The following is a 27,026-nucleotide window of genomic DNA, read 5'->3' as shown; positions in this document are numbered from 1 at the left end:
GAGTTTGTGCTTGGATATTTATTCAACTGAAATGAAAGCTTTTTTTCCCCTTAACAAACTGGGTTTCTTTAATCCCATCCAACACTTCTCTCTCCTCTTTCCAGTCCAGTTACCCATTATTTTACTCATCAATCAAAAGAGATGGCGGGATCGCACAGAAAGGTTAGACAGAGGTTAGAGCAAAACTGGAACTAAAATAAAAAGGTTAATTTCACTATAGTTTTCTATATTTCGATTGAATAGTTGTAAATTTCATAGAGAATAGAAGGAACACTACTATTAGCTAAAGAGTGAGTATCAAAATATCCCCAGACTCAGAAACCAGGATTCTTTTAGCTATGAGATAATTCAAAGAAGAAATTCCCCGTGTGTTTCTCCAGTCGCAGTGATGCTGATGGGAGACAGAAGCTTTCCTTCATAGTGGGAGGCTAGGGAGATGTCTCAGAGGGGTGACTGCTTGAATCCACATGCGGACCCTAGTTTGTGTCCCCAGATAAGATGGAAAGGCAGGTATGGTGTTGCATACTTATAATTCTAGTGCTGACGATAAGGAGAACACAGCCATGTGTGGGTGCCTGGCACTCACTGGATATCAAGCCTTGCTGAAATGAGACACTTCACATTCAGGAAGAGAGCTGTCCCCATATATAGGGAGGCAGAGAAATCAAAGGAATATCCCATTATCAACCTCTAGCATCCACCATTGAGAGCACACCTGCAAACACACACATGCAGCATACACCCACACACAGTTAATAAACGAAATCAAACTTGACAAGAAAGAAATATTTCTGGATTTATTAATCATTATAATAAATCTTATTTAAATATTTATTTAAGTCTTTATTCAAACATGCCAGCAGAATGTCCTCCACCTCACAAGGAAGGGGGCTGTTTACAAGGACTTTAAGGTCCTATGTAAGAGAATTCTTTGGAGCATTCCTGAGATAGCTAGAAAATTGGGAGCTAGGTTCTTTTCCAAAGCGCCATGGCAATAAGGTAAAGGCTGGAATCAGCAGTAGGAGGAGATGGGGACTTATAAATAAGTCTTTAGATTCTTTTCAATCAGCTGCAGACATTCGGTGACTTTGAGATCATAGAAAACTTCAATTAATGGACAAATGCAATTCAGAATCCCCACAGGAAAATTAGGTACTGAATTATGCATTCTCTGTAGTCATTTGGCTTTTCAAAAATTTGGAACTCCCAACCCCAGAATTTGAGTTACGAGTTTTATGAGCCCAACAACATGATTGCTAGAGACTGAACTTATGTCTTCATGATTGCACACAGAGCATTTTGTCACCAAGTCATATCCTAACCCTTGGTTTGCTATCTCAGTTTTGTCTTTGCCTTCTTTTCAGCCCTGGGTTTTAAATTCTTCCTTTTATGTGTATGCAACAAGTCCCCATCACTTCCTACTGTTAATTCCAGCACATTCCTCATTGTCAGGGAACTACACTGGACATAACCTAGAGAATTTTCCTTATATAGCTTCTTAAAGTCCTTGAACACAGCCTTCTTTCTTGGGAGGCAGAGGACATCCTACTGGCATACTTAAAAGCACTCCTGCCATAAACTTTCCGGTTAACTTTTATAAAGCATTTTACAAATGTACAGAACTATATACAGTCTAAATAATTCTTGAAAATGTTAATTTTGTAAGTCAGCGGTTATTATCAAAACCTTCCTATTCTTCCGGGAATTTATCTTCTCTTCCTTTTCTTCCCTCTCCTTTCACATTATTACGAAGAGAAAAGCAGTTCTCCTCTCTGCCTAAGAGTCTGAATGCAAGAGGAACCCTCCTAGACTTGTTGTCTGTTCAAGTGCACAGGATTTTGCCTAGACATTGGCATAGTGTGGAGACTAGAAGGGCCCTTGAGAAGTACGGTGTTGAACAGAGAAGTTTTAAAATATTCAAAAGAAAATCATTGTGTTTTTTTTTAAAAAAAAACTTTAAGATACTGTCACTCTGCAGTACAGGTTGGTCTGGGAGTCTTTCTGTAGCCCAGACTGGCCTCAAACGCATGGCAATCCTCAAGCGCTAGGAATGTGAGTCACCATGACCTCCAAAAAAACAAAACAAAACAAAACAAACAAAGAAGCCATTTTCCTGGGAGACTGTTGTTATTTGTACAAATGGTTTGTCTTAGTTACTAGTCCTACTGAAGTGAATACATCCGCAGACAAAAGCAACTTAGTGAAGAAATAGTTGTTTTTGGCCTAAGGTTCTGGGGTATAGTCTGCTATGGCTGGGAAATTGTGGTTGCGGGAGTATGAAACAGCTTATCGCTTTGTATCTGCGGTTGGGAAGAAGGGAGAGATGAATGCTCCCTCCAAGCTCAGTCTTGCATTTTTATACCGCAGCCCAGGATCCTGACGCAGAGAATTGTGCTGCCCACAGTGAGTACGTCTTTCTGCCACATTTAACCTAATCAAGATAATGCTCTGCAAAGTCCCTCTAAGGCCAGGTGAGTCTAGATCTCCCCAAGTAGACAACTGAGATCATTCCTCACAATGACCAAAACATAAACATGTGTTTATTTAATATTTATGCTGTGTTGAGGACCCACTTCAGCCGGAGTGTCATGCACATTATGTTGATTCCTGGCAATGACAATGACAACTCTGAACCTGCCCCTGTCTGCATAGAAAGGGAAGACAATCTAAACTTTTTGAACCAAACCCCAGACTCTACTTGATCCCACTGGCATCCCTGGGCCCCTCAGTCCATTAGCCACTCAGAAGTAGGACATGATGACATGTATCTGCCTATGGGTCAGTTTTAATACACAGATACAAGTGTTTTCTCAGGGGCTTGTTTTGCCTCTTCCCAGAAAGCTGTGCAATGCATTAAAATAAAAATTAAAAGCAGATGCTCTGCTTTTTTATTAAATTTACTTGTTTATTGATTTTACAAACAAATATCAGCCCTTCCTTTCTTCCCAGTACCCCTTCGTATAAGTCTTTGCCCCCATTTCCCTTAAAAGAGGAAGCACCCTCTGGTGTCAACTTTTCATACTCCCTATTCCATCTCTCCTCTCCATCCCCTTTCCACTTCCCCACCCCACACATCCAGTTGCTACAGGACTAATCACATTCTCTCCCCCGTGAGGCTAGACAAGGATGACCATTGTGGGGTGTGGGATCCACAGACAGGCAGGCAGGCAAGAGGCTTAGAGACAATTCCTGTCTGTTAGGGAAACCAAACCAAGCTGTTCATCAATAACAGATACTCTTATTAATAATTCTTCAAAGCGTGACCCCAGATCTCCTCAACACTGGCAAGCGTTTGTTTTAGAATCTGACTAAAAGGAAATAATTCCAAATGAGACTATAAAACCTGGAAATGATGGTTCTCCAATTATAAATCCAGAGAAAAAAATAAATGTATGAAATGCAATCAGCATATTTTATCTTTGGAATAAGTTAGCATGATTATTAAAACAAAGAGATATTTATGCAGGATTGCTAAGATGCCTACCAACATCATATACCTTTCTACCTCTCCAGCTAACATGAAGCCATTACGTGAGAAATAGATGTATGGAGAGATTTGGATGCTAACATGTACTTTGGAATATGAGTTTTAAAAATACATAATCAGTACATGCATAAAATATAATGAACAATCTCTGTGAGTCAAACTTTTGCTTTAACAGTTTATTAAAATTTTTAAAAGTTTCTATTTACTTGAAGAAGAACCTTTCTGAAAAGTATGTATTTTCCAATTAAAGTCTCAGGATCATCGTTTTGTTCAACAAATCAAGCACAAAATGCATGGAATAATTTTAATGCCAGTAGAGAAGTTTATTTATTAACAAATATATTTTTAATATATGAAAGCATCAGCTAATTATTCGAGATTACTCTCATTTTTGGGATCTCATTCTGGATGCCTGCTCTGGAGTTTCAAAGTTTTCCATGCCTGACATGTCTAAATCAGAGGTTCTCAACCTATGGGTCAAGATTCCTTTACAAACTTCTGTCTCCAAAGATGTTTACATTATGAGCCTTACAGTAGCAAGGTAACCACGATAATAATTTGATGGTTGGAGGTCACCAACAAGAAGTTAATAATGAGGTTAATAAAGGGTCACAGCTTTAGGGAGGTTGGGAACCAGTGGTCTAAAGGCAAGAAGCAAAAAGTAGAACTTACCAAGAGAAGCAGATAATGAACATTGACAAAAGACAGCAGACAACCCCTAATTTATGAATTGGTTATTAGCATCCAAGAACCACTCAAACCCCACAACTCAGACCTCAGCTTTTGGTCTAAGATGTATCAGTGCCATGTAAGTATTATAAGAACAAAAGAATGGTCTTTATCTTTAAAGGTATCCGTTCAGCTCAGCTTACAGAACAGGGGAAAAATTGCTATATTTATCAAGGGCGATTTTGTTTTCCAAGTCTCTAATTCGAAACTGAAGAATGCAAGACTACATACATCAGGTGTTCCCAGCGAAACAGCAGCAGCGGCTGCAAATCATAGACATTTGTCATTCCTTACAGCTCCCTGACAGCTCTGACAATTCATTAGGCTGGGCTGAAAAGGGGTTTGGAAAGCAAAGGAGGGATCACAAGTAGGAGAGTTGCTTCTGCAGGATCCAGTAATGGCTGATTTGTATCATTTGGGTGATGGATACACTGTTCAGATTAAACTCAGCAGGGGTTCCCCCTCTCTTTCCTTGATTTCCCCACCCCCAGCTTTCTTCTCCTAGCAGCCCCAAGGCAGAACATTATTTTGTCCTCAAAGGTATGCTCTCATGTGCCATAGCAATGCTCTCCCATGAAGCTGCATGGGCAGAGGAAGTCAGAGAACCCTAATGAAAACACTCTCTGCTTCCCAGCATCTAATTGCCATGTCTTACCTGTTCCCACAGCTAGTGTTCATCACAGTAGCTATGGGTCCACTTCACTGACAAATGAGCTCAACAGGTGAGCAGTTGATTCTTTCTTTCATGACTGAAAAGCCCTTTATGGAATAGGTGTAAAACAGTGCTTCTCAACCTCTGGGTCGCGACCCCTCTTGGGTCAAAAGACGCTATCATAAGGTTTGCCTAAGATCATTGGAAAACACAAGCATTTATATCAGGATTCCTAACAGTAGCAAAATTACAGTTAAAAATTAGCAACCAATGTAATTTTATGGTTGTAGGTCACCACAACATGAGGAACTTTATTAAAAGGTTGTAACATTAGGGAGGTTGAGAATTATTAGTCTCAGTCACCAGCTTTGTGAGTGTTCATTCCTTGGCACAGGACTGGAAACGTGATAAACATTTTTCCTTTTCTTGTGAGGTCTAGATCATCCCTGTTAGCATCTCATCTTTAATTTGGTAATAGAATATGTATATTCACCAATCTGCATATACACATGCAGATGCATACACACATGTGCATGTACATACATGGGAGGGCGTTCATGTGACCAGGTGTGCATGTGGAGGTCAGAGCGGAACCGAGGCATTTTTTTTCTGAGATATCTACCACTTTTTGCTTGAGATAGGATCTGCCACAGGCTTGGGATGTTACCAAGTTGGCCAGGTTAGTTGGTCAGTGATCTTCCAGGAATCTACCTATCTGTCTCCCATCTATCCCATCACTGGGATTAGAGACATATGATACCATGTCTACAATTTTATGTGGGTTTTGGGATGTGAACTCAGGCTCTTCTACTTGAAAGGTAACTCCAACCCCTAAAGGTCCCACTTCTTGTAAGCTCCATTCCAAAGCTCCTATCTTCTAATGCTCACAACACTGTTCCTACCTCCTGAAGTTCTTAGCTCCTGGATGTTCCACAAGCTAAAAAATCTCTCCCTTCCTGACGGTCCTACTTCCTAAGTGTTCCACTTCTTGACAATACTACTGTTAGAACAATGCTTTTAATGCACCAACTTACAGTAACATTTGTCCAAATCCATTTTTAAGGGGATGAAAAGAGGGACTTGAATCGGTTGAGTAGACAGATGAGCAAAGCTTTTCCCTGGTTGTCAGAACTTGGCTTTCATCCCAGCTATATTCTCTGTGTCTAGAACTATTCATGGCCCATAGTAGCTCTTGATGAAGATTTATAACTAATGCAATAAATAAAGGCAAACATGGTGGCAGATGCAGTTAGAGAACTAAATGGGGCCATGCACAGAGGGCACCGGATATATGAAGAGTTGAGGGAAGTTTCTTTGTTTATATAGATGAGGAAGGCTTTAATTGTATGAGCAGCCATACAGTTTCATTTGCAGTTTTGAAAGATCAGCCATCTCCACTCAATATTTCTGGACAGGGCCCCTTACTGAACCTGGAGCTTACTCGGCAAGGCTGTCTACCTGGCAAACCCTAAGTAATCCTATCTTTGATTGTGTGGTGTTGAGATTATAGGTGTACACCACTGCATCTGACATTTTATGTGTCATGTTTCTGTGGAAACGCTTTACCAACTGAGAAATTTTCTGTCTTCTGCATGTACACATACATGCCAACAAACACAAACATGCACACATGCAATCACACCCCCCCCACATGCCTGACACAGATTAGACCTTGCCTCACAGCCATTGCGATGTTGTCTATCAAGTGCCCAAGTACTCTGCCAGCACATTCTCTTCGAAGTTCTTCTTCAAAGAAGAAGCCCTCACTAGAGAGCCACAGACAACAACTAAACAGTAACAGGCCTGTAAGTCCAGCCCCAGCGCTTTAAGGAAATAGCTGTGCAGTGTAATCTGTGCTGTAGAGGACCAAAAGGAGTAGGCCAAGGAGGGATTTGCCTAGATTTTTTTCTCTTTCTTCTTTGCCTTTCCCCTTTCTGCATTGTTCTCTACCTCAGAGTTTCTGTTTTTTCTCTAACAACCACTTTTTCCAACAATGATCTGTGTCCAAATCCTTACTCCAGGCTCTTCATCCCAGGAGTTTATTTTAGACAGGAGGAAACCAATGCCAATGAAGAAGGCTTGAAAAGATGCTGTGTCTATAGATGCAGGCTACAGCCATGAAGGAGCTGCTAATGCTTCCCCGACACAGCTTCAGGAAACCATGGGTACACAACCTGCTTATCGTTACAGACTATAACTATAATGAGAGTTTGACCACTGAAGACCACATAAGACTAAAATTCTTTTATCACCCAGCATGTCTTCAAATTTGCAAACCTCCTGCATCTGCTTCTAGAGTGCTGGAATTAATAGACATGGGATGATTAATGTGATAGAACTGCAATTTTTTTAAAAAAATATTTAATCATGTCTTCATTTGAACTGACAATTTAAGAATACAAACAAAGATGTGATAGAGAGAGAAGATGGAGGTGGATGTTTATGGATGCGTATATATACATATATGTACATGTCTATATGTGTGTACTATTTATGTGTCTGTTTTTGTGTATATGTGTCCATATGTATATATATATGATATATATGTATTTCTATATGTACTTGCATACATGTATGTGTGCATGTAGATATATGCATGTGTGTAAACGTATGTATACATGTGTGTATTATTTACATGTATACATGTGTATATATATATATATGAGTTTGTATCTGTGTATGTGTGTTTTTCTATGTATATATATGTGGATCTAGATGTGTATATGTGTGTGATATTTGAAGAATGGAAACTGCTAAGAGTCCTGGTGTGGGAAATCCTCTTCAAAGAAAAGTTCTCCAACCTTGCATATGGAAATAATTATAGAAAAATTTGTTTTGATTCTGAGTATAAAACCTTACTAAATAACCAAGAAACTTGACCTACAAAGTCAATATTATTGCAGGAAAAATATGGGAAGCCTGAGTATGCTACCGACTGCATAGACATGTCATCTTCATATCAATTTAATTGACGTCATTCTGTCATAAATGACAATCCATCAGACATTCTGTCAGTCGGTATACCATGACATCATGTGTAACGAGAGGTCACCTAACCCCCAAAGGCAGAATCTATTCACTTTTTTAATGCTTGCTTTTTTGTGTTTTTTGAATTGTGTTGACACAATTGTAGAAAGTATTCTACAATAATTTTATTAAGTATGTAGAAAAGTAGTTAAGTTCAAAACTCCAAATCTGATAAATTGATGATGAATCACAGCCATTTTCCACAGAAAATATGTCAGTTTCTGACAAGCAAATTTAGCATATTTTGTCTTCTATGTGGTCGTACATTTTATATAGATTCAGGAAGTCATGTGCTTGCAGATGGCATGAGAACTGAAGCAAAGTTGTCTGGGGAAACAAAGGGGACTATTGGAAGGGAAAGAGCAGAGAAAAGGCCAACGTTGGTGGGTATGGTGGGAAATACTCTCAATATACAATATATGCTTGTATGAAAATGTCCCAACATAACAATTATATATAATGAATGTATACAATAAAACTTGAAAGCAATTAATAAAAAATAAAAATCATATCTGTATATTTTTAGTTTAATTTTTGAGTTTCTTATATGTATATGCTATTTATATTATTCCCATACCTACATCTCCTCCTTAAACTATTGCCATGGCCCCCTAAAATGTATGACCCCTTTTTTCAGCTATCATTGCTTTTATATACATGCATATAATAAATATTTTATATTGTTTATTTATAATATAAAGTCCACTGAGACCATTTATTGGTTTCCTATATAAATGTACTTAGGGCTGACCACTTGGGATTGAATAATTTATCAAGGGTCTCACCCCTAGAGGAAACTGATTCTCTCTTTCAATAGCAATTGAGTGCCTGAAGCACTTCATCTAAGTCTGGGCATGGTGAAATTCTTTTCTCTCTGTATTAGCATGTCAACTCTTTGCTGTCATCATGCACATCTTGTTTAGGCAACCATATTGTTGTGCTTCCCTGTCAGATCCAGGGAACCATCTAATGGAAGAAATTCTGATCCTGTGTTTTTGCATTATTTCTCCCCCTTTTTTCCTGTGTGCCCTGAGCCTTAGATGTAGGCTTTGCCTTGCATATTTACAAATTAAGGTGGGTGCTCCTCATTTAGCTGCTATCTGCATTTTGACAAGTCATGGTTCTCTGTACTAGATTCCTTTTTCTGCAAAAAGAAGCTTCTAGATGTGAGGTGAGAGCTACACTCATCTGTGAGTATAAGGATGCAGTTAGAAATTGTACCAGTCTAGTAAAATGGCAGTAGCAGGTTCTACTCTAGAGCTGATCATTTCTCCAGCCATGGGTAGTAGGCTAGGTGTTTAGCATGAGTTACGAAGTCCCACCTACTGAGGAGGTCTGAAGCACAATTAGACAGCTGTTAGTTCCCTGAAAGACAAGAGTTCCAGTATTGCATCATTTAGATACCTTTCTGGGTCAATTATTATTGCGCTTTGAACACTTTCATCTCTATATGACTTTTGGGCACTTTTTCTCTTGTCAGCCTTCACACTACCTTATGATAATATTAGAGCCATTCCTTTGGGAGGATGCTCAGAGGTCAGTCCAGGATGAATCTCTCCAATGCCAGATCTAATTTATGAGGTGTCTTCAACAGCAAGGTCTTATCTTCGAGTTCTTGGGGGCAACCAATGGCAAGGGTGACAGCCTAAATTGTTTTAGAAATCTCTTAGACTCACTGACTACCAACTCAAAGGGAACTTTCCCATGCCTGACATTGGCACTGGAGTTGTTGTTCGATAGTCTATGGCTCTTGAGGGAAGCATTATCAGTCTCATGTGCTATTAACTCATTAAATATAAATGTTCATGTAAATGTGCACATACATGTGTGTTATTATACACACACGTGAAGAACTTTCATGGAGCGTGAGGTGTTACCCAGTCATAGTGCCTATGCAGCAGAATACTCATGTGGCATCTGCAAAGCCAGGAGTTGAATCCCCAGTACCAGAATAAAAAGAAAGAAAAAGAAATTCTAGATCTGAGAGAGTGTGATTTTTATATACTTAAAATCTCAATTTAACACCAGATTGAACACACTTGAATGAGAATCAGTACTCACAGTAGCAGAAAATATCCACACTGAAGCACGGAGAGTCAATGAAACGGAAAATAGAGGAGAGGGGGCAGGCAAGACAGGAGACTTTTGAAACATAGTGGACAAGTATACGCTACTCATAAATTTTACAAAGAAAAGAGACAGCCAATATGCCACTAAAACATATTTGTATAGCTCTTGCCAACAAAAAAAATTTTCTGAAGTGACGAAAGAAACTCAGCCACAAGTGTAAAATATACAGATTGCCAGATTATGGAGAGTCAAGTCTAGAATCAGAGAAGAGGTGTGGGAAGAGGTCTTAACATACAACCCAATCTCATCACAGTCTGATGTAAGGCCATTGGTCCCTACCCTTACAGACAAAGAGAGGACACTCATGAATCCTCTGGTGATAAAAAAATGTTACCTGCCGTTTCTCCCCCACCCCTGAGTGGTGTGTGTGTGTGTGTGTGTGTGTGTGTGTGTGTGTGTGTGTGTGTGTGTGTGTATGCATGCATGCATGGAGGTGTATGCTCAAGAAAAGTTAAGACTAAAACCAATTAGGTAAAAACTAAATAGCTAAGAAACAACCGTGAAAGTCTATTTCTAATTTTCATTGTTACAATATAAGTAAATAGAAAATAAGAAAGAGGCAAAATTTATTTTTTAAAACCAATATCAAATGCTGGGATTAAAGGCAGAACCACCGGCTACTGGCTACTTTTTGTTCTTAAAGAGTCATTGAAACTTTAGTTACTTGTAAAGATTAATACAAAGTTTCAATGACTCTTTAAGAACAAAAAGTAGCCGGTAGGTGGTGGTTCTGCCTTTAATCCCAGCACTCTTGAGACAGAGGCAGTTGAATTTCTAAGAATTCGAGGCCAGCCTGGTTTACAGAGCAAGTTCCAGGACAGCTAAAATATAAAGAGAAACACTGTCTAGAGAACAAACATACAAACAAACCTACAAAAGAACAGAAATTAGAAAGTAGATATTGTTCATATGAGAAAGAAAAAAACAAAGAGAAAATACTACAGTTCTCTACACATATTGAAATATGAATATACAACCCCTCCAGATACCTGAGTTAGCAAAGCTAGTCAGCATAAACCTTATCTTGGATATAAATTTAAAATTATTATGCACAAGCAGTGTGAATTTATGCAAGCATTTGGCTCAAGTTCTTTGTGCTATCAGCTAATGGTGAGTTCATTCATATTTTCGGGGCCTATTCCAAACAGAATATCCCAAACAGGTATTAGTGAATAAAACTCAGACAGGGAAATTTTTACTTGCAGCTAAAACCAAACCAGCCAACCTAAAAGTTTATCAAATGAAGAGCAGATAAAAAAAATTGGAAGCTATATATCTGACCAATGGAATAATGTGCAAAGTGATATTGAATCACTCCCAAGTATACAAGTACAAATAAATGTCGCCAACATAATGTTGATTCAAAGATGGCTTACAATTGCTTTCCAAGGGGTAGCAAAAACAGCTGGGAATGTGGTTCAGTTAGCAGAGAGCTTGTCCAGAACACAGGAAAGCTTGGCTCCAATAGGGCATGGTGGTCCAAGCCTGTAATGTTAGCTCTTAGGAGGCAGAGGCGGTGGGAGCAAATGTTCATCCTCCACTGCATATGAAATTTGTGGCCCAACTGATACAGGGCAGACAGCAAGAAACCACTAACCACTGCCCAAAGGCAGAAGCTAAGACACAAGTTGCTCTACAAGCCAGTTTTAACTGGTCTGTTAGGTGCTAAAATATATTGATTGGAGACTTCAAATTTTCTCCTGTTTCTCATCCACTTTTGTAATTCAAGAGCAAAGACTCTTTGAGGGATAGAGAGCTTTAGAAAGGGTAAAAATCTTTTAGATCCAGCCTGATATTCCAGTGCACTTCTCCCAAATGGAACTGTCATGCTGTACCCAGATAGGCAAGATTGTTTTTTGTTCCCTGAAAAATGTATAAGCTTTAAACAAAGACAAGTCTCAGGCAAATGTATGAAAATTCTTGGGCCAGACTTTCTGGGCTTGAGATATATCTTTCCTCTCATGTGAATCCCATGAAAACTAAGGCATCCTTCCTTTACAAATTACTTACCATGATTCATTTTTCTAATATCTTGATATGCCAATACACAACAGAGTCAAGACTTGATCCAATCCAGTACCTGACTAGTTTAAACCAGGCAGGGGGAAGGAGCAAATGGAAATTTTTCTTTTCCTTCCCTGAATTCTCAACTGTGCACAAATGCGCAGTCTCCCTCCTCCCCACACTTTTATCTTGCACAGAGCTTCATTTACCTGATTATAAGGTAAAAATATTATGTGGTTTGTTTCCAATCTCATCCTCTAATTTATTTATAGCTGCAAGATGGTTAAATGGTCTCACCTGCATATTTGAAGCTGTGATGTTTGTGGGAGTCATGCAAACCTGTCTCTGCAAATATTGATCGGCCTGTTTGAAATACATAACATTATGGGACTCTAATAAGCAGAGGAGGAGATAATTTAATTTTCCGTCCCAGTCCACATATGTATAGATGGAAGCAAACATATGCATACTACACACATGCTTCTGTAAAATTGGGCAGTTTATCTTGAATAATTCATTGTTTGTGGAACTGGTAATTGGAATTAAATTTAAGCTCCATCTTTTGCAGTGCTGAACAGTATGTGAAAATAGAAAGCTGCACACATCAATCTGTCCTTCCTCTGCTCAGTGTCATCAGGCATATCTATTGGCAAGCTGCATAAGCAATAGTGTCACCGCGTAGGACAACCGAAACCCTGACAGTTACTTCCAGGCACAACCCTGATGAGGTCAAATACCCTTAAACCTGCCTTGTTTGCTGATCCTTTAATCAGATTCAACTTGACTGTGGCCACAGCACAAGGCTTTCTGACAGCCTATGACAGCATGTGACAGCAAAATATTTTGATTTTTTTTCACCATTTGATGATATTTCAGATCTCTTGCAGCCCTTTGTAAACTAGCACAGTGTTTTATAGAAAATGGGACAGACAGTTAATTGCTGGGAATGTTAGCTTTGCCTCTTTTGGATGTGGACAGAAGGCAGAGGAAGCAGAGGCATCTTAACATTGTCTGAGAAGTGGGTACTGTAGGCCATCAGTGACCCTAGTCATGACCTAAAAATGTTTGACATCATATGCGCACCCCCGAATTGTTGGGGGATCAAAGGAAATGTTGGGTACTTTCTAACCCTTCTAAACTTTTTTTCAACAACTGAAAACTGCCAAACCTAATCACTATTGCTGATGCCAGAAGTTCTTGCTGATAGGAGCCATATATGGGTGTTTCCTGAGAGACTCTGCCAGAGCCCTACTGATACAGATGAAGATGGTGGCAGGTAACCATTGGACTGAATCCCAATAAAGGAGTTAGAGAAAAGACTGAAGGAGCTGAAGGGGTTTGAAAGCCCATAGGAAGACCAACAACATCAACCAACCTGATCCCACCAGAGCTCATAGAGACTAGAACACCAACCAGAGTACACATGGAGGGAACCGATGACTCCAGCCACATATGTAGCATCCAGAGGGTGGCATTGTCTAACATCAAAAGGAGGAAAAGCCCTTGGTCCTGTGAAGACTCTTCTCCCCAATGAAGGGTGTTGCCAGGGCATTGAATTTGGAGTGGGTGGGAATGGGGGCATCCTCATAGAAGCTGGGGGAGTGGGGAGGGATATAGGAGAGGGGGGGAGGGTATAACATTTGAAATGTAAATACTTAAAATATCCAAGAAAAATAGTTTTTTTTTTTAAAAAAATTACAACCGGCTATAAAGATAAGTGTATGTATATATATATATTCATATGTTATATAATATAGATGTTGTCAAGTCTCAGTAAAATAAGTAAATAAAAAGAAAGGAAAAGAAAAATGCCTTCTCGAATGGGGGAAACCTAATACCCCGAAACCCAGCCCTAAGGTACAATTTCCCAGAGCACCTAGGATGTTTCAAGATTCTCCTTTAATTTCTTTATAAAGTCTCAAGAGACACAATGAAAAATTATTTGATCAAGGATTAAAAAATTCATTGTCAAACCAGTTTTAAAAAATAAGCTTACCATAAACCCCTAAGAATTTCAACTGAGCCCTTTTCTACCAGATGTTTACAAGATAGGAAATCTAAACAAAACAAAGTTGAGTAGACAGGAAACTCATTATGGCTGAAACCATTGTCCAGCTTAGAATTGTAGCCTTTTGATCTTTACATTTTAAGTCGTTATGAAAAACAAAACAAAACAAAAAATAACCTCTTCTATAGTCTTCAAGGGAGCTTAGGTAATGTCCCAGCGTTTACCTCTGTTGTCACTTCTTCTTTACACTATTGCCCCAGCACAGCACACATAATCACTGCGAATCAAATAAAGTCCCAGGAATTTACTTTTCAATGATATGAAAGAAAATCAAGGTAGATTGATAGAGTATTCTGAGAATTGGCTAGCATCATAGCTTTAAGGTGAGTACTTTCTGTGTAGACTGTAGTAAGCTTAAACATGTTGGTTGTGACTGGATAAACACTGCTATTTTTGAAAATACCAAAGGAGAGATGTTGAATTTCATTTCATTCAGATACCAAAATAAGGCCACTTGCAGGTACAGAATGGATGACAGTGAGTACTTAGGACTTTGTGTAATGAACTTGCATCACTAAGAACTCAGGAGGAATGTAAAAAAGGCAGCGTATAATTGTCTAGTATAGAAGCAGACTATTTAAGTTTATTGCCATGACCTCAATGAAGAGGCCTTAATGGCCTTGGTATCATGACCTGAGCTGTATTTTTCACATTCCATGTGGTCTCTTAATTGGCCTCTGTCCGGCCTCCCTTGGTGAAAGCAACTTTTTCAAAAACACTTTCTCTAAATACAAATGCAAAATAGAATTACTGAAATAGAAATAGTAGAACGGGAAATGACCTCCATGGTGTGATATTGGAACACTCGGGTCACCTGGCTAAAGAAGATGTCACTAGTAAAATGAAATTGCTATAGAGTGGCAGGTAAGCACCAATTCAAGAGTTACAGTGTCACAGATGGTTTCTATTGTTCTATACACGGATACTCTTCTCTTTTATTCCTCTCTTCCTGTGCTCCTATACACTCCCCTCCTCCCTTTTTCCCTCCTCCCCTCCTCCCCTTCTGCACTCCTCCCATTCTCCCTCCTCCTCTCTTTCCATTCTTCCCATTCTTCCTCTCCTCCTCTCCTCCGATTTTCTCCTTCTCTGTTCTTTCCTCTCCTCTTCCTTCTTGTCATGGTTAGTGTTTGTCACTTTGAAAATAAAGGACAGTGCCCTAGGAAGTAGGAGCCACAACTGAAGGATTGTGTTTACCATGCTGGCCCATGGGCATGTCTGTATGGTAGATTCTTAATGACTGATGTGACAGGACCTGGCCAATTGTGGGTGGAGCTCCCCTAGGCAGTTAGGCTTAGGACATATAAGAATGTAGGCTCAACAAGCTATGGAGAACAAGCCTGTAACCAGCATTCCTCCAAAGCCTCTGCTTCCGCTCCTGCTTGCAGATTTCTGCTTTGAGTTCCTGTCTTGACTTTTCTCAGTGATTGAGAATGACCTCAGAATTGTAAAACTGAATAAACCCATTCCTGTGCAGTTGCTTTTGGTCAGTGTTGTATCATGACGAGGCAGACTCAAACTAGGAAACCTCTTTCCTTTTTAGCTTTTTTGTTCTTTATTTTTAATTTCTTTTTACTTTATTTATGCTAGCTCTGCCTCTCCTTTTCTTACTTGTCATTGCTTTTCTGTCCCCCTCCTGGACCCACAGTCGTCTTATAGGTACAGTCTGTTGAGTAACTGTGAGTAAATTGTCCTTCTACCTTCATTGTCTATAATGAAAGAAGACTGATAATGATCATGTGACAGTAATGAAATACTGATTTAGCCTGAAATGCTTCTCACCACTGAATGTATCGCAAAGTATAAGCACTGTGAAAAATTGTCAAAGTCCAATCTCACTTATAGAGATTTTAAGCATATTTCCATTTCTTATTTTGCAGAGAATACGGGCCTTCTACTGAGACACACTGCATGTGTCAGTTTAGACTACTGTTGTTTCTTGATGGTAAAACGTAGACAAAGAATGCAAAACTCTTTGAGTTTTCATTCTGTGCAGTGGGGATCATGATGCTAATTACTAGGGGAGATGTGATTGGCCTCAGATGCTGTAAGGATCCATCCCTGATTAATCCTTACTGTATCTCTAGAAATATAACCAGGTATTTTATCTCATTCTTAATTTGCACCAACCTAAGCCCTGATGAGGTTAATATAGCTGTTATGTTCCAATATGATTAATAATCCACAATCTAGCACAAAAGACATGCTCTTAGAGTTAGACAGACACAAATTCAAATTCCGGTCTCCTACAGTTAATTTTGTGAAATGTAGTTATGAGAACTTAAGAGGATGTTGTTGTTGTTGGGTTGCTTTGTAATATTACTGTTTTTATTATAAACATCTTGTTTTACCTTGAGATCCCCAGGCTTTGTCTTAAGTGAATAAAATGTTCTTTGATTTCTTTTGGATTTAAGGAGTAGTCACCAACTTGAGAGTCCCACTTTCTCTGTGTTTATTCCATGATGCACAGATTTTTACCTAGCACTTGTGTCTCAGGGTTTTTATTGTTGTGATAAAACACAATGACCATAGGCAACTTAGACAAGAAAGTTATTTTAACTTACACTTTCACATTGTAGTCGCATAGCTCCATGCCTTGGAACTCCACTTGGTTTGGGGTATGCACACAGCCTCTCCTCTGATAATGAATTTATTGGCCTAAGATCCTTATCTGCATACTTGTGCATGCACATTTGCCTCTAAGCAATGCATCTAGCAACCTGTTAACAACAGAGAACCTCTACCTGCATTAGGGTTCTCTCTCTCTCTCTCTCTCTCTCTCTCTCTCTCTCTCTCTCTCTCTCTCTGTGTGTGTGTGTGTGTGTGTGTGTGTGTGTGTGTGTGTGTCCTCTGAACAGGCAAATGTGTTTCTTCTCCCCATAACAACCATCAAATTTAGATACATTTCAGTTGTGTCCCAGTTCTGTCCAGGTATGAGAGTAAGGGAGACAATCTGAACTACATGGATTGGGGTACATATATAAAAGGACTAACTCTGCTCTTTAGGTGAACTTTTAGGGGATAGAAACCTCTATCATCTTATGCCTATGCATAGCTGGCCAAGCCTATGATTAAGATTTTCTGAATTATGGAAAGTGATGTGCACAGAAATGTTTGAATAAGCCAAATCTGTCATTCAAAATAGAGGCCCACTCAAAATATGCTTCTCCTGCATTCCACTCCCTTCTCCTGAATCCCATGCAAGAATGTTCCAAAGAGTAACTATGGTCCTGAGTACTCTTATACACATGTGTCCTGATGTCCCCATTATCATGTCAGGACTATACTATTAATTTGTTTTGAAGAAAGTTCCCTTGCCACTTTTGCTATCTTTATTTGCTTTTACTTCAGATCTTTAAGAGGTCAAGAACTTGGAAGCTTCTGATCTAGACTGCACAAACTGGTTGTTGTTTCCCATGAAAGTCACAAAAAGCTGGGCTTAGAAACTGGGATTGGTAACGTTGAGAGGGAAAGGATGTTTTTTGTATATCATAAGTTAAGGGTGTTTGTACTCTATCCTAATAAAGAAAGAAGTTCGGGAGAAATTCTCATGACTCATTGAAGAATTTCAAGTAGTGAAAATGAGCTTAAAAATGGGATATAATTAGAACTCTTTGAGAATTACCAATTTTTGTTTATTTCCATTTTTCATAGTAGAAACAGAACATGGGTATGATAAACGTTAAAAATTCCAAAAAAGGAAGAAGCTGAAAAAGAAAAATGGGAATGGATGACAACATTCTTCCAGAGATGATGGTTTAGAAGAGAAAACCATCAATTTTACTGAGAAAGAAAATAACTTTAGAAGAGCAATGATTGGAAAGAGGGGAAACATTTGGTGGTCAGAGAAATACGAGCTTATACATACAAAGCCTTATGTACACAGTAATGAGTTATGTGATAACACTGGTTCATTGGTGCTCATTAGAGTGTTATGGATTAACCTAAGTAGAAGTTACCAATTAATTGAGGTGCACGCTGTGCTCATTACACAGAAATAGAGCCAACTTCTAGCTCAGAGGCTCTGCCTGAAACACAGCGAGGCCCCGAAGAGCAACCTCATGCCTTTGCCTTCATGGGCCATTGTTCAATAAAACATTACAAAGCCAATTGCTGTCATAACCCTAGATCGTAATTTCAGTAAAAAATAATGAGAACTTTGGGGAATGAGAACAGTATGCACTTAGTTAACAGTAGCCATAGAAAGACTTCAGTCACCACAGTTTTCTGCTATCACTGGCAATGTGAATGAATAATGAAATCGTAGAACCCAGTTCCTTGGCAAACAATATCCATCTCATATTGATTTGGAGTATAAATTGTGTGCAAATATCATTCTTAGCTTGGGTAAGAAGAAGACAAGTGAGACAGGAGACTGGACAATGAGGAGGCTGGTTGATTCTATGTGGTCAAGATCCAAGTAAGGCAGCTAGGAGTTAAGGCTGAGTGCAAATGTGGTCCATCCAAGAACCCAAACCAAGATATTGGGCATCAGGAACTGTGGTTTTTTGTGTGGACGACATGAACATTCTATTAGGACCATACTTTCTGGTGGGCACGTGAGACAAAGGCTAGCCCTTTTACCAACAGTCTTCATTTAATGTTGGATTCATAACACATAGACTCTCAATGATAGGCAACAAGAACACTGCAAGGCAACTCTGTCTTCCACAACCCAAGGACATGAATAATAGCCATACACAAAAGTAATAGTGTCCATGAGCACACATAGCTGGATGCTTAGTATCCACAGGAATGTTTGCCATACATATCATGTCATTTTGCTCTCCTTCTGAGAAGGCAGGGGGCTGGATGACTCATAGCCACAAAGGGAACTGGATCAGAAAGTAGACCTGGGCACTCAATTTATTCACCTACGACTTTTTCTAACTGCATAATTAAGAGTTTGGGCAGCCTGGTGCTCCTGTGGCCAAGTACTGCCTGAACACTAAAAGCAGGATACAGGAGGTTGCAGGGAATCTGGAAATCCATCACTGCACTGGTTCTGTTCCTACTTTATTTATTCAGTTGGAAGATCATTTATACCTCCGTTTATCAAAATTTTTACCATGTGTATGTGTTGGGTATTTGTAGGTATATTTATTTACATGTATAAATGCTTGCTCGTATGTCTATAGAGGCCTGGGGTTGACATCTGGAGTATAGATTTCTCTCTGTAATATTCAGAGTTTCTCATTTGATGGCGGAATTTGCTCTAGAGATGCCCTGTCTCTGGAATAGGCACTGGAATTATAGGTGGTCTAACCTATGCTTTCTGTGTTCAGGGATCCAAATTCTAGTCCTCACACTTGTGCATCAAGCACTTTAACCACTAGGAAACTCTCCAGCCAATATCGGTAATTTTTCATTTTTAACTAAAATCTGTATTTTGATGAGAACCTTAGATAAATGAATATACACATACACACGCACAGGCATGTGTCACGGGTGGTTTTACCTTTGTAGTAAATCCATATGGTCTTAGAAATTCAGAAAGCAAACCCCAGATGGTCTGCTCCGCCCTCGTTCCACAAAACCATGAAGAGCTTTGTCCACAGATTTCCTGTGACTTACCCAAAACATTCTGTTGTTGTTAGAATTCTGTAGGTATCATGCTCTCTAGGAAGATGATGTATGGGGCAGTCGTCTGGTAGAGGCTGATGGGTTGTAAATGAAACTAATTAAGGAAATGTCAAACATAATTAATAAAACAGGTTTAAGTTGCAGAAGCCCTGTCAGGGGAATGAATGGGGAGGAGCACCACTGGCCCATTGTGGGGAGCACCCCTTCCTCTCGCCTTTCTTCAGGCTTTATTTATCACCATTCAATTAGATCCTGGAAAGCTACTTGAAGCTCTCTTTCTTCCCTAACCTCCTCTAAGCTTGATCACACAGAGAGGGGGGGACGGAGGAATATAAATTTGCCTGTCGGACCGCAGCTTAGAAAAAATTAATCGCCAACTCCTCATCTTTTCTAAGTACTACAGGACATTAACATAACCAATTTGCTTGGGCTGCTCACTGGCTGCCTAATACAGCATCGGGCCAGCTGACAAAGGCAGGGCAGGGTGCTGTTAAGGCTATCTTGTTATTATGAGCATTTTCATAATGTCCAAATACTACAGCAGAGCAATTCAAGGGCTCCATTTATTATTGATAAGAACAAGAGAGAGAGAGAGAGAGAGAGAGAGAGAGAGAGAGAGAGAGAGAGAGAGAGAGAGAGAATAGGGGGGGGGAGTTGGAAATAACAAAGAGGGTGAATGCCCTATAATTATGGCAAGCAAATTAGGGTATGTGCTGGAGTCAGTTACATTTGCCTAGGAGTAATGATGCCCAAGACCTTTCTTTTCCCCCGGGATGGGAAAAATAATGGATTCCCTTGCAGCTGCAGATGGGGTAGAAGAATGCTGTCATAGGGACAATGTTTACATAAGTCAGGCTGAGCATGGAGCTGTGAGGCCTGCCTGGAGTGTTTGAGTCAGGTCCAATCATTTCAGTCACTGAAGCATAAGTCCCTCAAAAACCCAGCATTCGGAGAGGGGTGGGGGCTAGGAGGGGAGCCAGGGGGAAGATTGCTCTCTGAAAGTCAACAGTGTTTGTGGAGAGCTCTTAGCTAAGGCTGATAACCTTGAAAAGCAGAGGCCAATCTGAGGGAAGTGGGCTTGCCTACTCACATACACTCATTCTGGGTTATTTCTAGTCAGTTCCTGTGGGCCTGCATCCACATGCACAGGTATTTAGTTTAAAGGCAGTCTTCAAATATTAATTGCGCATCTAAACTCAATTAGAAGTTGAAGGAAAAAAAAAACATGTGGTTTAAAGCTTTGGGATTTTTCAATCAATTTTGAACTCAAATTAGTTAAAGCAGAGACACTTTGTTTATAACTAGAGTTCCATCCCTCCCAAACCAATTATGATAGACATATTGAAGCCTCATAGGTAGCCACTAAATCAGAAAACATTTTTTAAAATAACAACTAATAATCAAACACTAGCAATGGCATCAAAATTAAGGGTTTCATGTCAGTGAAAAGTTTGTGATCAATATTTGCTCTACTGGTTTCTAGGAAACCCAGTGAGCCTAGAGAAGCATGCTATGCCAGAAAGCAGGGAAGTGCTCAGATATGTGAGCTCAGATATGTGAGAGCTCAGTCAAACACAGAGTCTAGCTTGATGAGGATGCCATGAGTCAGACCATAAGAGTGGGATAAGCTGGGCACGAGGCACCAACATTCAGGAGACTGAGGTTGGATAATGGTGAGCTTCAAATCTGAGTTACATAGTAGAAACCTGTCGTAAACATACAGGCTCTCTCTCTCTCTCTCTCTCTCTCTCTCTCTCTCTCTCTCTCTCTCATACACACACACACACACACACACACACACACACACACACACAGAGTTGGTGGAAGGAAAGATGGAGGGAAAAATGGAGGAAGGGAGGGAGATTATAGTATAACACAATAATTGAAAACTCAAAGTAAATATTACAAAGAGTATAATAACAAATTTGAATCACGTGACATCATATTCATTGTACTATGTTTCCCAATTTATTTTTTATTTTGAAATTACCTAAAATTCAAAGTTTTGGGCACAAATTCCCATTAGTTTTGTATTGTGTAGAGTGTTAATCCAACACAATGTTGATGTGGGAACAATTACAGCATGACCTGTTATATAGAACCAATTTTGATTTAATCTGATGCATTTAAATAACTTTATATTTAACAAGAAGAATCAGAACAAGTATTCTTCCCAAACTCTGTCAAAACTTATTTTTGTCAAATAGTAAAAAAAAGTGTATGATTTAGAAAACAATAAAGTGCACTGCTCAGTGAAAGTTCTAGAATTTTCCAGAATGAAGGCTCCCTTGAAGACTTTATGTCTCTATTTGACCTTCTTTGATGACATCAGAAATGGTTACTGTTCAGAATTGTGCCTTTTTATGCTTGATACTTTTTAGATTATCGTTTATAATTTTAATTTTTGCTAATTTAATAAAAATATATTTTATAGCTACAATTTACATCGTCTCATTTGTCCCTGAGGTTGAACTTGGTTTCATGTTTGTATTGACCATGCACATTACCTCGTTTGTGAAATTAATCTGTTGCGAAGTTGATGTTTGTTTGACTTATTGATTTAGAATGTATGTACATTAATGTATTTTCGTGATTTCTGTCTTGATATTTTATATCTTTTGATGAATCTATGACTTCAACTGGATCAAATTGATTATCTTTTATTTTACATTTATAGTTCCTGGATAATGTTTAAGTAATGCTATTTTATTTTTTCAGTCTAAAGTGTTATCTTTTCTTTTATAATTTGTGTTATTTTATCCTTCACTTACAGAAACTCTCGCCCTGAACTCTAGCTATGATATGGGTAGCAGTCCATTTTATTCTTTATTATTTGGATAACCAATATCCCTACATTAATTTTGGAAAAACCTATGTAATCTCTATGGATCATCAGTATTATTTGTTACTCATCACAAGCACAGATGCACACACACACATATACCCCTACACAGACATACACATGAATACATTTGTGCACATACACACATACACAAACATGTATACATGCGTGCACATTTTATGCACACACAAAACACACATATACAAAGACTCATACAGGTCTTTTAAAGCTTTCTGAATATTTATTTTTATTTGTATATCTTTAAATTACTTATTACAATGAATATTGATACATTTATTAAGTATTATTCATTTGAAAACCATGGTTCTTTCACCAACCATGTATACAAAGATGAATATGAATAACTAAAGACAAATGAACTTTGTCCCCCCAGTTCACACTGTGAATAAAAATTAACTAAAAGTACGCTAAAGGTTTGAAGACTCAAAAGTATAAAATTCTGACAGGTAATATAAGAGCAAATTTTCTTAATATGGGCTTAGTCAAGGGTTTCTTCATATTTCCGTGAGACAAATCAAAGAAAGGAAATATACATTAGGCTTCATGAAACTTTTGTGGTGGTTAAAATACTACCAAGAAAATGAAATGGCAAATTAAAACTGGAAAATTCTTCAAAATAATATGAACAATGAAAAGCATATTTATAATAAAAATAGAAAAAGAACCCGAGTACACATCATGCTGAAGAAGATGCACAAATGAGTTTTAATCATAAAAAGGAAAAGCTTGGAATAAGGAAGAAGTAGGATCGCACTCCATTCGTGCCTGGTAGAATGGCTCTGCAGAAACAAACGCCGGAGTGGTATGAGAAATTAGAAGCTTGGCTCAACTGCACAGCCACTGTGGGCTCAGTTTGTTTTTCTTCAGAGTCCCAGGCAGAGTTAGCATGTAGTCCATCCATTTCATTCCTGGGTGGGTGTGTGCCCAATTGCATTGACACAACATATACAAATGCCCTTTGGTGTTCATGAGTCACTGATTCTAAGGTGCCCCTGCATGGTTCACGAAATCTACAGGCAACCAAGTGACTTTATAAATATTCAGTATTTGTGAAAAACATATGCATGTCTTGATATATGTTCTGAATAACTTCTACATTGCTTCTATTACCTAAGAGAGAATATATTCTAGATAATAATTTGTATTGTGTTTTGTTTAAGGAATAAGGACAAACCAAGCTGGGTCTAGTGCAGTCCTGTAGGTCTAGTCATTCAGTAGGCTGAGACCATGAGAGTGATTTGGATACAGAAGTTCAGGGCCCTCCTGGGCAGTTTTACGGTTCAAATATCTTAAAAGAATTATGATGGGATTAAAATCTGTACACGTACAGTACACCTGCATCTTTTCAAAATATTCCTCTCTCTTTCTCTGTATCTCTATCTCTCTCTCTCTCTCTCTCTCTCTCTCTCTTTCTCTCTCTCTCTCTCAGTGTATGTGGAATCCACAGCTACAAAGGGCTGCTGCTTAAGAATATAAACAGTAAAACACCCAGACATTGGAAACAAAAATGTCACTGTGCTGTTTAAAGAACTAAGAAAATCTTATATAGCCCCCCTTAGAATATTAGTAGGCCATGAAGAATGAAATAAAGATTCAGGCAATAGTGAGAATGACACCTTGAAACACCTTGCTGATTAAGAGAAACACTGTATCAAACGTTACATTGGGTGCCTTTGTTTAAATGGAAGTGCTCTGACTTGGCAAATCCATGGGCATATATACAGGATGTGTGCGCCTTGCTGGAGGCCAGGGCAAAGGGGATGGTGGTGGATGGAAACTGCTAATGGCAGAGGTCCTCTGTGGCCTGGTGTAATTACCCTGCAGTGAGGAGAGCACAGCATTGCCACTGCACTAAACTACGCTTTGAAGTGGAGAGTTTGACAGCAGTAGATATGCATCAATCAAAAACAAGAAGCAAAGCAACACTTGATGATGTGTTCGGTGGGGATCCTCCCCTTGCTTCACCTCCTCCCGGAGTCTTGAGGCAGTAAGTAGAGGCATTTTGATACTCTAAACAGATCACAGCATTATTTTGATTTATTGATTCATTTGATTTTGTGAATTAAAGTTTAAATTAGACTTTCTTCACCTTTTGGAGAGTAGGGACAGAAAGATGTCTCTCCCTAATGATTTTCCTAACACAGGGTCTCTCCTTTTCAACTTTCAGAGTAATTAATATAATTTTATGACATTTTATAAATCCATTAATAAACATGGGTTCAATATTTCCAAATGTCTTTGTTTTCTGTTGTCTGGCTTTGCCAGAGTATTAAGAGTGATCAAAGCACAGTTGAAGTGTGTGTGTTGGCTTAGTGATCATGGATATCAAATGGCTTGTGATTGTCACCAACTTTCTGCAGGCCCTGTGTGATTATAGGATTTTATATGATGAACAAAGAAAACATCTTAGCTGAGCCACCCGCATTTTTATCTCAATTCTTAAAATTTTTAATTTCAATTTTCTTAATTTTATTTAAAGTTTCTTAGTTTAACACTTGCTGGGAATATGTTTCAATGTTGACTAGAAAGGAATTCTACTTTATATAAGTAGTACTTCTAGTACTTTACTAATAAGTACTATATTATTGTCCATGTCACAAGATAAAACAATTATTATAAGATAATTTCACCTGTTTCATTATTTACTAAAAGAATAACTGAGATTCTTCCTCGATGAACATAGTCAATTTCTCTTTACTCTGAAGTCCTCAAATACATTATCTTTATTTCCAAGAGGGAATCTAACATTATAATGTAGGCAGAATAGTGTGGGGAATACAGACGTATCGTCTAAGCTAACACAGACAGGTTTGAATTTGAGTTCTAGTTCTTTGTGAGTTCAGCCACTAGGAGTACAGTTGGGTACAGAGGCTGTCATTAGGTCTGAATGGAGGTGCTGCCTTCAGCAGACATTCAAATCCTTCATACAAGACATGGGTCAATAGCCAGAAGAAGATTGATGTGAAAGAACGACCCTGGGGCTGGAGAGATGGCTCAGCAGTTAAGAGCACTGAGTACTTTTCCAGAGGTGCTTAGTTCAATTCCCAGCCATGGCATGGTGGCTCACAACCATCTATAATGAGATCTGGTCTGAAGTCCTCTTCTGGTGTGTCTATAGTGTACTGATACCTGAAATAAGTAAATAATTTGTGAAAGAATGAAAATAACTGTCAGAGAGTTGGCCCATTTGTTAAGAGTGCTTGTCCTTGCATAGTCCTGGGTTTGAGGCTCAGCCTCCATTTGGAGACTCCTCACATCTTTAGGCACCAAGAATACATGTGGTACACAAACATACATGCAGGCGAGATGCTCAAACAGAAAAGATAAAGCAAATCTAAAAGAAATATTAAAGAAAAGAATAACCCTAGCTACTCTCTGACCATTCTGGCTCCCTGTTTATGTATATGAACTCCCACACATACTCCACTGGTTCTGTTATCCTCTGCCATGAATGCCTCATTAGAACCAAACTGTGCCAGACTTGATCCCCAAACTTTAGCTGTGAGCTAAACAAAATTTTCTTTGCCTTAAGTCACATACCTTCAAATATTTTGTTATACAAACAATTGACCAGGTCACTGTCTTAGTTCATTTTCTCATCATCATGACCAAATCCAGGACAAAACAACTTAAGAGAAGATTTATCTTGAATCACATTTATTTCAAGGGAGAGCATTTCAGCTCAATGGAGACATGGTAAGAGCATCATGCTCTCATCTCAATAGATCAGGAAGCAGCAAAGTAACAGGGTGCTAATGGACACTGTGGTCCTCTAGCCTTTTGTGTTTCTTTGCAAGAGACCCTAGTGATGAGGAGTATGACAGCAACACCGGGTAGTCTGTCTCCCATCTGTCAGTCTCTTCTCTGTGGGACTCTCACAGACACACCCAAAGAACCCCCTTCTCACTCATGCCCTAGGTGTTCCTTAAGATAGTGAAGTAGATGATCAAAGTTATGACCACACACACTGACAGCAGAAACTGGCAGCTGTTCTCTTCCTCACTGTCACTGATACTTGGGGACAAGTTAAAAAACTGCATTTGTCTGGGTTTTGAAGTTTAAGTATCTAATGTCCCTGCATGGAACATTCAGGTGGATACGTTGTATTTTTCTTTGCTAACAGGAGAGTGCATGAAAAAAAGAGAAGTAACTCCATTGAAGGAAAACACGCCTCTAATGGGGACGGAGGGACCCAGGGTTAACTCTAACTACATCCTATGTTTTGCTGTCAACATGTACTATTTTCCAGTGGAGTTTTATGAAGCAGAATTGCAGTTTAATAAGAGGCTCATTTGCAGGTACACTTCCCACCCACTGAAAAGCTGCCTTAGCTTTCTAAGAGTCTGATGGGAGCCCTGTGGAGGCATAGCCCTCTGTTAGCAGCTTAGCTTAATGGAAATGAATTGCATCCATTGTCACCCTGTTACTATGCATTACTGTGCTAGTGTAAGCTGGATAAAGACTTACTCTTTCCACCTGCAAAACC

General features: G+C 39.0%; 1 long non-coding RNA gene across 2 annotated transcripts in view; it reads left to right on the top strand.

The window, feature by feature from the left end:
* The first annotated feature begins 2,182 nt into the window (after positions 1-2,182).
* Positions 2,183-27,026, top strand: part of LOC148007721 (uncharacterized) — a 60,181-nt gene continuing 35,337 nt past the window's right edge. The window contains exon 1 of one of the 2 annotated variants that reach the window (XR_015647119.1): positions 2,183-2,403. This is a non-coding gene — a long non-coding RNA (uncharacterized LOC148007721). Of the gene's footprint in view, positions 2,472-27,026 lie in introns of both variants that reach the window. The other variant, XR_015647118.1, reaches the window with a different exon arrangement.

Source organism: Rattus norvegicus, chromosome 1 (assembly GCF_021556685.1).
Source record: "Rattus norvegicus strain SHRSP/BbbUtx chromosome 1, alternate assembly SHRSP_T2T, whole genome shotgun sequence".
Classification (NCBI taxonomy): Eukaryota; Metazoa; Chordata; class Mammalia; order Rodentia; family Muridae; genus Rattus; species Rattus norvegicus.
The sequence above is the reverse complement of the archived record's forward strand: the minus strand, read 5'-3'. Positions and strand labels throughout refer to the sequence as shown.